Raw genomic sequence first — 14,447 nt, 5'->3', positions numbered from 1 at the left:
TCACACACTACTGGCCCTGGATACACGCACAGTGCTCACCCTGCACACCCACACACTGCTCACCCTGCACTCTCAACCACTGCTCACTCTTTAACACACTGCTGGCCCTGGATACCCACACACTGCTCACTCTGCACACTCACACACTGCTCACCCTGCACACCCACACACTGCTCACCCTGCTCACCCACACTCTGCTAACCCTGCCCACCCACAAAATGCTCACCCTGCACACCCACACATTGCTCACCCTGCACACTCATACACTGCACACCCTGCACACTCACACTGCTGGCCCTGGACACCCACACACTGCTCTCCCTGCAAACTCACACACTGGTCAACCTGCACACCCACACACTGCTCACCCTGCTCACCCACACTCTACTCACCCTGCACACCCATGGACTGCTCACCCTGCACACCCACACACTGCTCACCCTGCACACTCACACTGCTGGCCCTGGAAACCCACACACTGCTCACCCTGCATACTCACACACTACTCACCCTGCACACCCCCAATTTGCTCACCCTGTGTTAGAAATGAGGGGACTCTGGTTGGCGCAGGCAAGTACCAGCGACAAGCAGGGACCCTTTACTTCTAGTCAGGGCGAAGGATGACTCCTTAGAATAACCCCTGCTCACCCTCTAGGTACGAGGCGCGAGCAGTCAAGGCTAAACCTCAGGGCGTACACGGTTAAGCATTTGCAATTATACCCAAGCAAACTCTTTGCATGCACCACAAACGGACACCAAGCAGGTTGTATACAAAAATAAGGCTTTTATATTTTTTCAGCAGATTTAGTACAAGACCCAGTAACGGTGAAACAGTGGGGCCACGATCTCCATGATACGGAATGTTCTTATGCAGGCAACAAGGTGCACTGTGGGCCTCAGAGTACTTCGCGCTGAGGCGGCAGCCGGGAGGCACGTGTCAGACGGCAGGGAAAACAGAACGTTGCGGACCCTGGATCCGATGCGAGCTCGCGGTCGAGTTCGTAAGTACAGTACCTTTGTTTCTTTTCATGAAGTCGGTTGCGGGACACCCAGCGGCTCTTTCAGAAGGGCGAGGCGGCGTCCGGGGCTTCCACGCTTCACGAGGGGGGTCTGGTCCTTCAGGCTCACAGCAAGAGCGGGGTGTTACAGGTTGGCAAGTGAGCAAAGCGGGGCAGCCGGGCACGCTTTCTATGTCTGGGCCGTCCGAGGCTTGAAGATGCTCACAACACCGATTCCGGCGGGAGGGGTGAAGGTGCGCAGCGGGCCTCTGGCGAGCAAGGTGACAGGGGCAGCCCAGCACGGCATAGGGAGAGCGGCTCAGATCGAGTGAGGCTCTTCCCAAGGCAGGGGCGGCTAAGCAGTCCGGTCACGGCTCAAGGAGGGGCTGGGGGGCACGAGAGTCACGGCTCAGGCGAGGCAAGGAACACCACAGTCCAGCGGTAGGCGAGTGAAGGTCAGGATGAGCCCAATGGTCCTGGGGCTCAGTTCAGGGGGCAAGCTCACTTCCAAGCCCTTGGAGATCGTTTTGAAAAGCACAAGTTTCTTGAAAATAAAAATAAAGCAAAGTCTCTAGCAAAAGGTTCCTCTTCTCTCCTTTGGCAGCAAAGTCACCACTGCAGGCCAGTCCCCCAGGACAGGGACAGTCTTCCTCCTTACAGCTTTCCTGGCGCCTCCTCCTCAGGCAGAGATTCTCTTGGTTCAAAGCGGATCTGATTTCTTAGGAGCAGGGCTCCTACATTTATACTACATTTCATTTGTTCTCCCAGGCCCTGGGGGCCCTTGCCTAGTTCAGTCCAGTTCTGGAGCACTTTGTTGACGTGATGCAGGCTTCTTCTTTCAGAGTGCAGGGCAGAGTCATCAGACGCTCCACAGGGGGCGGAGCTGGCAGTGTGGTGGCAGAGCACAGTCCTATTCAGAGTCCAGGTGTACTCCTCCCACCCATCTACCTGTCAATCTTTCTATTCACCACCAGGCTACCTAGCCCTGCCCATCTGGGTTTCCCCAGCCCTGTCACTCACACAAGCCAGACAGCAGATACACATCACACAGAGGCGGGCTGAAATAGTTAGGCAAGCAAAGGCCAACTTTCTAAAAGTGGCATTTGCAAATGCAGAATATTAAAATAAACCTCACAAAAAGATGTACCTTATTATTCGGAGTTCGGGCATACTAAACTCGATCTTCTACCATGTTCCCTGGGCATGTTAGGATCATAGGATGTAACAATCTTAACTGCCCATTCTGGCCTATGAGAACAGGGTAGCCTTACAATAGTGAAAAACGAAAATGGCTGTAATTCACTATTGGGAGATGCCACACACATCAGGGCTTGTCCTACCTTATGCTTACAATGCACCCTGCCCTTGGGCCTACCATAGGGGTGACTAACATGAAGTTAAGGGAAGGTTTAGGGACTGGCAAGTGTGTGCAATTGCCAGTCAGCATGTCAGTACCAGACTGCACGCAGGTTCTGCGATGGCAGACCTAGACATATTTTACCAGGCCGCTTCTGTGGGTGGCACAACCAGTGCTGCAAGCCTACCAGCGGTATTTGTATTTACATGCCCTGGCACTCCTGGTGCACTTTACTGTGGTCTGACAGTAAACCAAATAAGCCAATCATGGAATCCAACCAACATATACATTTTACAATGGGGAGAGCATATGCACTTTAGCACTGATCAGCAGTGGTAAAGTGCCCAGAGTCACAAAACAGCCAACAACAGGTCAGAAAAAATGTAGGAGGAAGACAAAAAGTTTAGGGATGACCCTGCTAAAAGGGCCAAGTCCAACACCCTGCATACTCACACACTGCTCACCCTGCATGCTCACACACTGCTGGCCCTGGACACCCACACACTGCTCACCCTGCACACTCACACACTGCTCACCCTGCACACTCACACATTGCTCACCCTGCACTCTCAAGCACTGCTCACTCTTTAACATGCTGAAGGCCCTGGACACCCAAACACTGCTCACCCTGCACACTCACACACCGCTCTCCCTCCACAACCACACACTGTTCACAGCGCACACCCAAACACTGCTCACCCTGCACACCTACACATTGCTCACCCTGCACAGCCACACATTGCTCACCATGCACACTCACATACTGCTCACCCTGCACACTCACACTGCTGGCCCCGGGCTCCACACACTGCTCACCCTGCATACTCACACAGTACTCACCCTGCACACCCACACACTGGTCATCCTGCATACTCACACACTGCTCACCCTGCATGCTCACACACTGCTCACCCTGCATATTCATACACTGGTGCCCTGGACACCCACACACTGCTCACCCTGCATACTCACCTACTTCTCACACTCACACAGTGCTCACCGTGCACACCCACACACTGTTCACCCTGCATACTCACACACTGCTCACCCTCCACAACCACACACTGTTCACCCTGCACACCCACAAACTGCTCACCCTGCACACCTAATCATTGCTCACCCTGCACATCCACACATTGCTCACCCTGCACACTCACATACTGCTCACCCGCACACTCACACTGCTGGCCCCGGGCTCCACACACAGCTCACCCTGCATACTCACACAGTACTCACCCTGCACACCCACACACTGGTCATCCTGCACACTCACACACTGTTCACCCTGCATACTCACACACTGCTCACCCTGCACACTCACACCCTGCTCACCCTGCACACTCACACACTGCTCACACTGTACACTCACACACTGCTCACCTAGCGTACCCTCACACTGCTCACCCTGCACACCCACACACGGCTCACACTCACATACTGCTCACCCTGCACACCCACACACTGCTCACCCTGTACACTCACACACTGCTGGCCCTGGACACACGCACACTGCTCAGCCTGCGCACCGACACACTGGTCACCCTGCACTCTCAAGCACTGCTCACCCTTTAACATACTGCAGGCCCGGACACTCACACGCTGCTCACCCTGCACACTCACACACTGCTCACCCTGCACACCCACACACTGCTCACCCTGCTCACCCACACTCTACTCACCCTGCACACCCACAGACTGCTCACCCTGCACACCCACACATTGCTCACTGTTGGACTTGGCCCTTTTTGCAGGGTCATCCCTAAACTTTTTGCCTTCCTCCTGCATTTTTTCTGACCTGTTGTTGGCTGTTTTATGACTCTGGGCACTTTACCACTGCTGTTCAGTGCTAAAGTGCATATGCTCTTCCCTATGTAAAATGTATATGTTGGTTGGATTCCATGATTGGCTTATTTGGTTTGCTATCAGACCCCAGTAAAGTGCACCAGGAGTGCCAGGGCGTGTAAATACAAATGCCGCTGGTGGGCTTGCAGCACTGGTTGTGCCACCCACAGAAGCGGCCTGGTAAAATGTGTCTAGGTCTGCCATTGCAGAACCTGCGTGCAGTCTGGTACTGACATGCTGACTGGGCAAGTGCACCACTTGCCAGTCCCTAAACCTTCCCTTAACTTCATGTTAGACACCCCTATGGTAGGCCCAAGGGCAGGGTGCATTGTAGCATAAGGTATGACAAGCCCTGATGTGTGTGGCATGTCCTAATAGTGAATTACAGCCATTTTTGTTTTTCAGTATTGTAAGGCTACCCTGTTCTCATAGGCCAGAATGGGCTGTTAAGATTGTTACATCCTATGATCCTAACAGACCCAGGGAACATGGTAGAAAATCGAGTTTAGTATGCCTGCACTCAGAATAATAAGGTACATCTTTTAGTAAGGTTTATTTTAATATTCTGCGTTTGCAAATGCCACTTTTAGAAAGTTGGCCTTTGCTTGCCTAACCATTTCAGCCCGCCTCTGCGTGATGTGTATCTGCTGTCTGGCTTGTGTGAGTGACAGGGCTGGGGAAACCCAGATGGGCAGGGCTAGGTAGCCTGGTGGTTAATAGGAAGATTGACATATAGATGGGTGGGAGGAGTAAACCTGGACTCTGAATAGGGCTGTGCTCTGCTACCACAATGCTGGATCCGCCCCCTGTGGAGCGTCTGATAGCTCTGCCCTGCACTGTTGGACAGGCCACATGAAGGGCTCGCTCCCTCCCCGCATGACAGGGCCCGAGCCCCGGCCCCCCAGGTGTTACCCACAGAAGCAACCCGCACCCCGTCCCAAGACGGGATTCCTGCCCCCGGACATCTCTGTATCATGGGGCCGAACCACTACCGGCTCCCTCGCCCGGCCCGGCCGCCATCTTGGACACTGCACCACGAGGCCGCATGGCCTCAGCTCGACCCTAACCCTGGGCCTGGCCAGGCCCCGACATCCCGGCACCACCATCCACCCAGGAGGTGAACGGACCACTTGGCAGGTCAATGGGAGAAAGAAGTGTCGATGGCTCTCCCCCGCCAGGTGCCGATCGCCCCCAGCTCCCCCGGGCACTGGCTCCACCCCCCTGCTGGGTGTCTGGACTCCCTCATCCCGGACCTCCCGACCTCCAAGTGCGAGGGTCCGGACATCAAAGGGCGCCAGACCTATAACTGGGGCAGCTCCAGAGCAGGAAGGGAGTTGTATCCTGGAGTCGAGAGACACCGTGAAGAACTCATCCTTGATGGACTACTGGCGCTGCCGTAGTCCTGCCTTGTGAACTATCATCCTGCCTGCTGGCGCTGCCGCAACCTTCTGCATCCTTCATCCTCGTCGGGACCTGCTGGCGCTGCCGCGGACCGTTGTAACTACCATCCTCGTCGGGACCTGCTGGCGCTGCCGCGGACCGTTGTAACTACCATCCTCGTCGGGACCTGCTGGCGCTGCCGCGGACCGTTGTAACTACCATCCTCGCCGGGACCTGCTGGCGCTGCCGCGGACCGTTGTAACTACCACCTTCACCGGGACCTGCTGGCGCTGCCGCGGTCCGTCCATCTCGAACGCCGAGCTCGAGGATTGTGAGCTATCCATCATACCATCGCATCTACCTGATTGGTAACAAGACTATCCCGCTACCCCCTTTCCCAACCAAGAGACTAGAATCGAGGGGACCCCTGAGTCCTGACCTCCTTGTACCATTCTATCGTACCTGAAGATTGCTTATAAAGAACGTTAACCCCTTCAGCGCTGCGGGAATTCCCCCGCGGTGCTGAAGGATTCGAGCGCGGGCGGGCCCATGACGGAACGGTTCCGTCATGAGCACAGCGCAACCGATGCTCATGACGGAACCGTTCCGTCATGGGCATGGAAGGGGTTAAACCTTATCATTGTGTGGTGTACCTCTGTGGGGGGGAAGTTATTCGTCTGTACGAGCGCTGGAGACGGCTCTCCCCGGAGACCTCTCCCTTTGTCCTCGGCCAACCCTCCCGGTCCGTCTAACATTGGTGGCCAGCGGCGCGATCCGAATCAACGCGTAATCGTACAGAGAGTAACTCACCCCACGACGAAACCACAATGACAACCAAAGAGAGCGGATCCACCGAGAAATTCCAAATGGAGAAATTGGAAGAGTACAGCCATCGTGAGTTGAAACAATTCTGCATTGAACTAGGCATTGCTACCACCGGTCTGAGTACTAAAGACGATTTCAAGCACGCCATTGAGTCGTGGGCAGAAACCGGGGCCGCCAGACCCCCGGACCAAAACATTGCAGCATCAGAGAGGAACACCACGGCTCCCGAGGAGCGAAGAACGGGCCTCTCGCAGGAAGAGATCCAAGAGAGAGAGAGAAAAACAGACTACATGAGTTAGAAATGGCACGGCTCAAAATGGACGGTGAACTAAAATTAGCCGAACAAAAACTGAACCTAGAACATCTGCGGCTCCGAGAAGAACGGGAAGAAAAACAGAGGCAGAGAGAGCTCGAAGAAAAGAGATTAGCGTACGAGCACGAGCGCAAACTGGCAGAAATAGACCTACGGAAGCAGAACAAAGAACTGGAGGTGCCCGAGCAACCGCGCACCCCAGGAGCGACAGAAAAGAAAGTCCACATCCCCAAGGATGTCGTTCGAGAGTATGTCCGAGAGGACGACATACAACAGTGGTTCAAGGCCTACGAGATCGCCATGACCTCCCACCGGATCGATCGAAGTGACTGGGGAGCCGGTCTATGGGGGAGGTTCGTCAATGAAGGACGCGATGCCCTGTTACAGCTCCCAGATCATCTGATGTCATCCTATGATCACATGAAGGCTGCCCTCCTCACCCGATATGGGCTCACACCCGAAATGTACCGCCAGAGGTTCCGAGACTGCACCCGGATCCCGGGTACAACTTGGGTGGAATATGTCAACTATTTCAGCCGAGCCTTCGAGGGTTGGATCAAGGGAAGCCACGTAACGACCTACGAGCAACTTTTTAATCTCATGGTGTGGGAGCACCTGTCTAACAACTGCTTCGTCGAGCTCAGGCAGCACCTCCTCGACAGTAAATTGACTGACCCACGGCAACTCGCCGCCGAAGCTGACCGGTGGGAAAGCACCCGAGTAGGCCGGAGAGGGCCGCACGAACAGAACCGGAACAATCAAGGTCAGCACCGTCCCCGAGGAGGAGGAGGAGGTCAGGGACGAGGAAGAGACACCGTCCCGGCCGCTCCCGCTGCCAGCACCCCGCCCCCGGCCAGCCGGGGCAACCCCCCGATGCGCCCGGGGTTCCGAGCCAATGTCACGTGTCACCGATGCCAGCGAGTCGGCCACTACGCCAATGACCCGAACTGTCCACAGAACCAAACTCCGAGACCCCGCCAGGTAGCTGCCGCCGCCCTGGAGGGAGAACAAATCTCCGAAGAACAGGAAGAATGCGAACAGGAACGACAAGAGTGGGAACCGGCCGCCATGGTTCTAGCGTGCCTAGGGGGAAGAGACATGGTCCCGCGGGCTCCCCTACCCGCCAACACCAGAAAATATAGTCAGTGGGTGAACATTAATGGACGCCGGGCCGAAGCACTACGTGACACGGGGGCCAGTGTGACGGCCGTCCGCTGTCACCTGGTAAAACCAGAGCAGATCCTGCCGAACATTCTCTGCCCCGTCCGTTCAGCCGACAACTCGGAGAGTCTATGTCGGATGGCCTGCGTCCCCTTTGAATGGGGAGGAGTCTCCGGCATGTTGAAGGTGACGGTCCGAGATGATGCCCCCGTGGACTGTCTCCTGGGGAATGATCTTGAGAGTTCCCCGTGGGCCGCCGTAGAAAGAAGAGAGCACCTGGGGATGTTGGGCCTCCCGGACTGGGCGTACGTAACCACCCGGTCCATGGCTGCCCGGGCCATCCCCCAATCAGAAGAACCAGAATGGCCAGCACCTCCTCCCCCGATCGCTCCAGTAGAGGACACCGACCATACCGACCCCCCAGAGCAAACCCCCGAAGGGCTCGCTCAGCCCCAGGACCTTCCCGACCTGGCTCAGTGGCATCAAGAAGGGGGGCCCACCCAGGAACAGTTCCGTCAAGAACAGAAGACCTGTCCCTCCCTCGAGGGACTCCGCCAGCAAGCCCTCGCCCAGAGCGCAGGGGACACCACCGGAGCCCATTGGATCTATTGGGACAACGACCTATTGTACAGTGAACAGAGAATCGCAGAGTTAGGGGCCAGTCGAGTGCTGGTGGTGCCCCTCGGTTTTAGAGACTTCCTGTTAAATTTGGCCCACGATGTCCCTCTGGCTGGACACCTGGGCCAGGACAAAACCTACAGTCGCCTGGTGACCCACTTTTTCTGGCCAAAGATGAGAAACGACATCCTCAACCACTGCCGGTCCTGCCCCACGTGCCAGGCCAGCGGGAAGAGCGGCCGCAAACTCAAAGCACCTCTGCAACCCTTCCCAGTTGTCACCACCCCGTTCGAGAGGGTGGGAATAGACATTGTGGGGCCCCTGGACCCCCGTACCGCACAAGGACATCGGTTCATCCTGGTACTGGTGGACCACGCCACCCGCTACCCCGAGGCTGTGCCCCTGCGAACTGTAACAGCCCCGGTGGTCGGCCGGGCCTTAATGGGGATCTTCTCCCGGGTGGGCTTCCCCCGAGAAGTCGTCAGTGACAGAGGCACAAACTTTATTTCGAAATATATGAAGTCCCTCTGGCAACAGTGCGGGGTCACCTACCGATTCACGACCCCCTATCACCCTCAAGGAAACGGACTAGTCGAGCGGTTCAACCGCACGCTCAAGGGAATGATTGGGGGGTTGGAAGAGCCCCTCCGTCGCCAGTGGGATGTGCTACTTCCGTGCCTCCTCTTCGCATATCGAGAAGTCCCCCAGAAGTCCCTCGGCTTTAGCCCTTTCGAACTCTTGTACGGGCACCCTGTGCGAGGGCCCCTCAGCCTAGTCAAAGAAGGTTGGGAGATGGCCCCCCTAAAGACCCCTCCAGACGTCTTCAAGTACCTCCTGACCCTACGCAATCAGACCAGGCGATTCAGAGAAAAGGCGAAAGCGAACCTTGAGGCCAGTCAGGAGGACATGAAAAAATGGTACGATCAAAATGCCTCCTCCATCGAATTCGAACCTGGCCAACAAGTGTGGGTGATGTCCCCCACCGAGCCATGTGCCTTGCAGGACAAGTGGACGGGGCCCTTCAAAGTGGTCGAGCGCAAGAGCCCCGTCACCTATCTCATCGATGTGGAATCTCCACGGAACCCCCTCCGGGTCCTCCACACCAACAGACTCAAACCCCACTTTGTGCGCTCGGAGCTCAGCCTCCTGATGGCTACAGACAGTGGAGCGGAAGAAGACTCCGAGCCTCTCCCTGATCTCCTGAAGACTCGTGAGAAAGATGGTTCCGTGGACGGGGTCCGACTCTCAGATGCCCTCACCCCGGAACAGCGCCAAGGCTGCCGGGACCTCCTGCGGCAGTTTGCGACCTTGTTTTCCCTCACCCCAGGGGTCACCCCCTGGTGCTTGCACGACGTGGACACTGGGGACAGTCCCCCTATCAGACACCGGGCGTACCGCGTACCAGATCGGGTACGGGCCTGCATCCAAGAGGAGGTATCAAAGATGCTCACGCTCGGGGTCATCGAGCCCTCGGACAGCCCCTGGGCCAGCCCGGTCGTGCTGGTCCCCAAAGCTGCTGCCCCCGGCACCACTCCTGAGCTCCGATTCTGCGTCGACTATCGGGGCTTGAATGCTGTCACCAGAACCGACGCTCATCCCATCCCCCGAGCGGATGAACTGATCGACCGCATGGGGGCTGCCCGCTACCTCAGCATCTTCGACCTGACAGCGGGCTACTGGCAGATCGGTCTCACACCCCGGGCCCAAGAACGATCCGCCTTTTCTACCCCCGATGGCCACTACCACTTCAAAGTCATGCCATTCGGCATGAAGAATGCCCCAGCTACTTTTCAGCGACTAGTGAACCAGGTCTTGGCGGGACTCGAGGAGTTCAGCGCCGCCTACCTGGACGATATCGCTGTGTACAGCCGCCACTGGTCCGACCACCTCCACCACCTCCGAGAGGTCCTGCAGGCCCTCCAACGAGCCGGCCTTACAATCAAGGCCGGCAAGTGCCAAATTGGTCAGGGGTCCGTGACCTATCTCGGACACCAGGTGGGAAGCGGTCTGGTGGCCCCTCTACAACTCAAGATCGCTGCCTTCCAGTCCTGGCAGCCTCCAGTCACGCAGACCGAGGTCCGAGCCTTCTTGGGGCTCACCGGCTACTACCGGCGGTTCGTGAGGGACTATGGCAGCATTGTGGGGCCCCTCACGGGACTCACATCCAAAAACCACCCGAAGAAGGTCAACTGGACCCCAGACTGTCAAGCGGCCTTCGAGAAGCTGAAAGCCGCCATGTGCACTGCCCCTGTGCTCCAGGCCCCCGACTACAGTCGGGAATTCATCGTACAAACAGATGCCTCCGACCATGGCATCGGGGCGGTCCTCTCCCAGTTGAACTCCGAGGGACTTGACCAACCAGTGGCCTTCATCAGCAGATGCCTCCTGGCCCGAGGACAGCGCTGGAGCACCATCGAGAGGGAGGCCTTCGCAGTGGTGTGGGCCCTCAAAAAGCTCCGGCCCTATCTCTTCGGTACCCACTTCCGGGTGCAAACAGATCATCGGCCCCTGCAGTGGCTAATGCAGATGCGGGGGGAAAACCCCAAACTATTGCGTTGGTCCATCTCCCTGCAGGGGATGGACTTCACTGTGGAACACCGACCGGGCCAAGACCACGCCAACGCGGATGGCCTGTCACGCTTTTTCCGCCTCGACGAGGAGAGTCCCCAAGAGGATGGGTGACTCTCCCCGCCTTCAGCTGGGGGGGACGCATGTTGGACAGGCCACATGAAGGGCTCGCTCCCTCCCCGCATGACAGGGCCCGAGCCCCGGCCCCCCAGGTGTTACCCACAGAAGCAACCCGCACCCCGTCCCAAGACGGGATTCCTGCCCCCGGACATCTCTGTATCATGGGGCCGAACCACTACCGGCTCCCTCGCCCGGCCCGGCCGCCATCTTGGACACTGCACCACGAGGCCGCATGGCCTCAGCTCGACCCTAACCCTGGGCCTGGCCAGGCCCCAACATCCCGGCACCACCATCCACCCAGGAGGTGAACGGACCACTTGGCAGGTCAATGGGAGAAAGAAGTGTCGATGGCTCTCCCCCGCCAGGTGCCGATCGCCCCCAGCTCCCCCGGGCACTGGCTCCACCCCCCTGCTGGGTGTCTGGACTCCCTCATCCCGGACCTCCCGACCTCCAAGTGCGAGGGTCCGGACATCAAAGGGCGCCAGACCTATAACTGGGGCAGCTCCAGAGCAGGAAGGGAGTTGTATCCTGGAGTCGAGAGACACCGTGAAGAACTCATCCTTGACGGACTACTGGCGCTGCCGTAGTCCTGCCTTGTGAACTATCATCCTGCCTGCTGGCGCTGCCGCAACCTTCTGCATCCTTCATCCTCGTCGGGACCTGCTGGCGCTGCCGCGGACCGTTGTAACTACCATCCTCGTCGAGACCTGCTGGCGCTGCCGCGGACCGTTGTAACTACCATCCTCGTCGGGACCTGCTGGCGCTGCCGCGGACCGTTGTAACTACCATCCTCGCCGGGACCTGCTGGCGCTGCCGCGGACCGTTGTAACTACCACCTTCACCGGGACCTGCTGGCGCTGCCGCGGTCCGTCCATCTCGAACGCCGAGCTCGAGGATTGTGAGCTATCCATCATACCATCGCATCTACCTGATTGGTAACAAGACTATCCCGCTACCCCCTTTCCCAACCAAGAGACTAGAATCGAGGGGACCCCTGAGTCCTGACCTCCTTGTACCATTCTATCGTACCTAAAGATTGCTTATAAAGAACGTTAAACCTTATCATTGTATGGTGTACCTCTGTGGGGGGGAAGTTATTCGTCTGTACGAGCGCTGGAGACGGCTCTCCCCGGAGACCTCTCCCTTTGTCCTCGGCCGACCCTCCCGGTCCGTCTAACATGCACCCTGAAAGAAGAAGCCTGCATCGCATCAACTAAGTGCTCCAGAACTGGACTGAACTAGGCAAGGGCCCCCCTGGCCTGAGAGAACAAAGGATTTGTGGAATAAATGTAGGAGCCCTGCTCCTAAGAAACTAGATCCTGTCCTGCCAAGAAGAAACCTCTGTCCGACCTGAAGGAACTGGAAAAGCTGCATGGACGAGTACTGTCCCTGACCTGGGGGATTGGCCTGCAGTGGTTGCCTTGCTTCTGAAGAAGATGAAGAAAAGACTCAAGAAACTTTTATTTTGACTTGTGCTGAGAGATCTCCAAGGGCTAGTGAGTGAGCTTGCCCCCTGAACGAAGTCCCAGGACCAGTGGACTTCACCGCCGTGAGATCGCCTTGGAAAACGGACCGTTTTCCCCGCATCTTCGACTCGAACTGCTGTGTACGTCTTGCTGATCGCAGCGTACCCCCTGCAAGCTGGTATCCTGCTGTCAGGCCCGAACAAAACGTCTGAGGCCCCTCTACAAGCTGTAGCTCGCACCGCAAAGGAAGGTATCGTCCGGCCTGAGCAACGCGACTAACAGGCCCATACGAGCCGTAGCTCGCACCGTAACGGAAGGACTGCGAACCGTACTTGCTACTATCCCCTACGAACCGTACTGCCGTACACTCTTTTCCCCTGCTTTGGAAAGGCTGCGGCGCGTACGGTAGTGGTGTACGTCTCCCCTGTGCGGAGCGTACTGTTCGCTTGTATCCAGTGCTTCGAATCAAGATTGCCGATCTCATGGTACGGCACGAACGCCGCGACGAACTTTGAACGCACCGTACCTACGCACCGTCCCCTGAAGCCCTGCACGCCCAAGGTCTAACGTACCGTAGTACGCATCGCACCAGGAGGACAACGCACCATACATCGCGCTTGATGTCAGCGCAGCATCCGTGACGAACTCACCAAAAGTAAAGGTACTGTGCCTGTTCGCAACGTAGGGTGTACGCTTCATCCCGAAGCGCCTACAGTGCGTGTGAGACCCGTTCCCAAGCAGTTTTTACCGCGTACGAAGCGTACGGACAGGAACGAAGCGTACAGAACTTTAATACTACGCTAAAACCAAGAACTCTTCGTTTAATAAGTATTGTGGGCCGTTTAAACGTTATCTGGTCTTGTGCTAAGCCTAAACTATATGATATAAAGTATTATTTTTCTATATCCCAGTGTGGAGTCCATTTGTGGGGTTGTCACTGAGTTACTGTGTGTGTGTTCACAAATGCTTAACCTGAACGCTCTGAGATAGGCCTTGTCTGCTCACACCAAGCTACCTAGAGGGTGAGCAGGGGTTATTGTTATAGTGTACCCCCCTACCCTGACTAGAGGAAAGGTTCCCTGCTTGACACAAGTACCTATCTGTGCCAACCAGAGAACCCAGATTCTAACATTGGTGGCAGCGGTGGGATTTTCGAATTTGCATTTGTAGTTTGTATACAGTAAATCATTGATTGCCACATAGTGAGTGCAGACCAGTAACACAGCCACAATACTATTGACTTTCGATTTTGCCAAGAATCTCCACTTTTGAGAAACCATGCCTGGTTCACTCACTGCAGGAAGGGCAGCCTCTATAGTCTCTGGAATGGACGATGTAGATTGGGGAGAAGGCGCACTTGAGAGCTACACAAATGAGGCTTTGAAAGGTTTTTGCTCCAAGTTCAGAATTTCCCAAACTGGATTGAAAAACAAGGCCCAACTTATAAAGGCGCTGAGGGCCTGGTATGAGTCAAGGGCACCAGAGAATATGGTGGAAGTGGTTCCACCAGAAAGCGTCCATGAGTTTTCCAGAGGCCTGTTGCCAGAAGAGTTGGCAGACAGGGCAGCTACCAGGGCACATGAAGTGGAGATGGCCAAGCTGAATGGGCAGATGGATATGGACAAACAAAGATTGGCCATGGAAGAAAAGAAAATGCAAATGGAGCATGACTTGATAATGAGGAAGTTTGATATGGAGCTCGAGAGGCTTGAGGCCATGAGTGTCTCAGCCCAGCAACAAGAAAGGTGTGTAGCTCAGAGATTGAGCTTTGCTGAGTGGGAGGAGGAATCCAGCTCAGA

The sequence above is a fragment of the Triturus cristatus genome, chromosome 1_1 (assembly GCF_964204655.1).
Source record: "Triturus cristatus chromosome 1_1, aTriCri1.1, whole genome shotgun sequence".
Classification (NCBI taxonomy): domain Eukaryota; kingdom Metazoa; phylum Chordata; class Amphibia; order Caudata; family Salamandridae; genus Triturus; species Triturus cristatus.
This window is presented reverse-complemented; position numbering follows the sequence as displayed.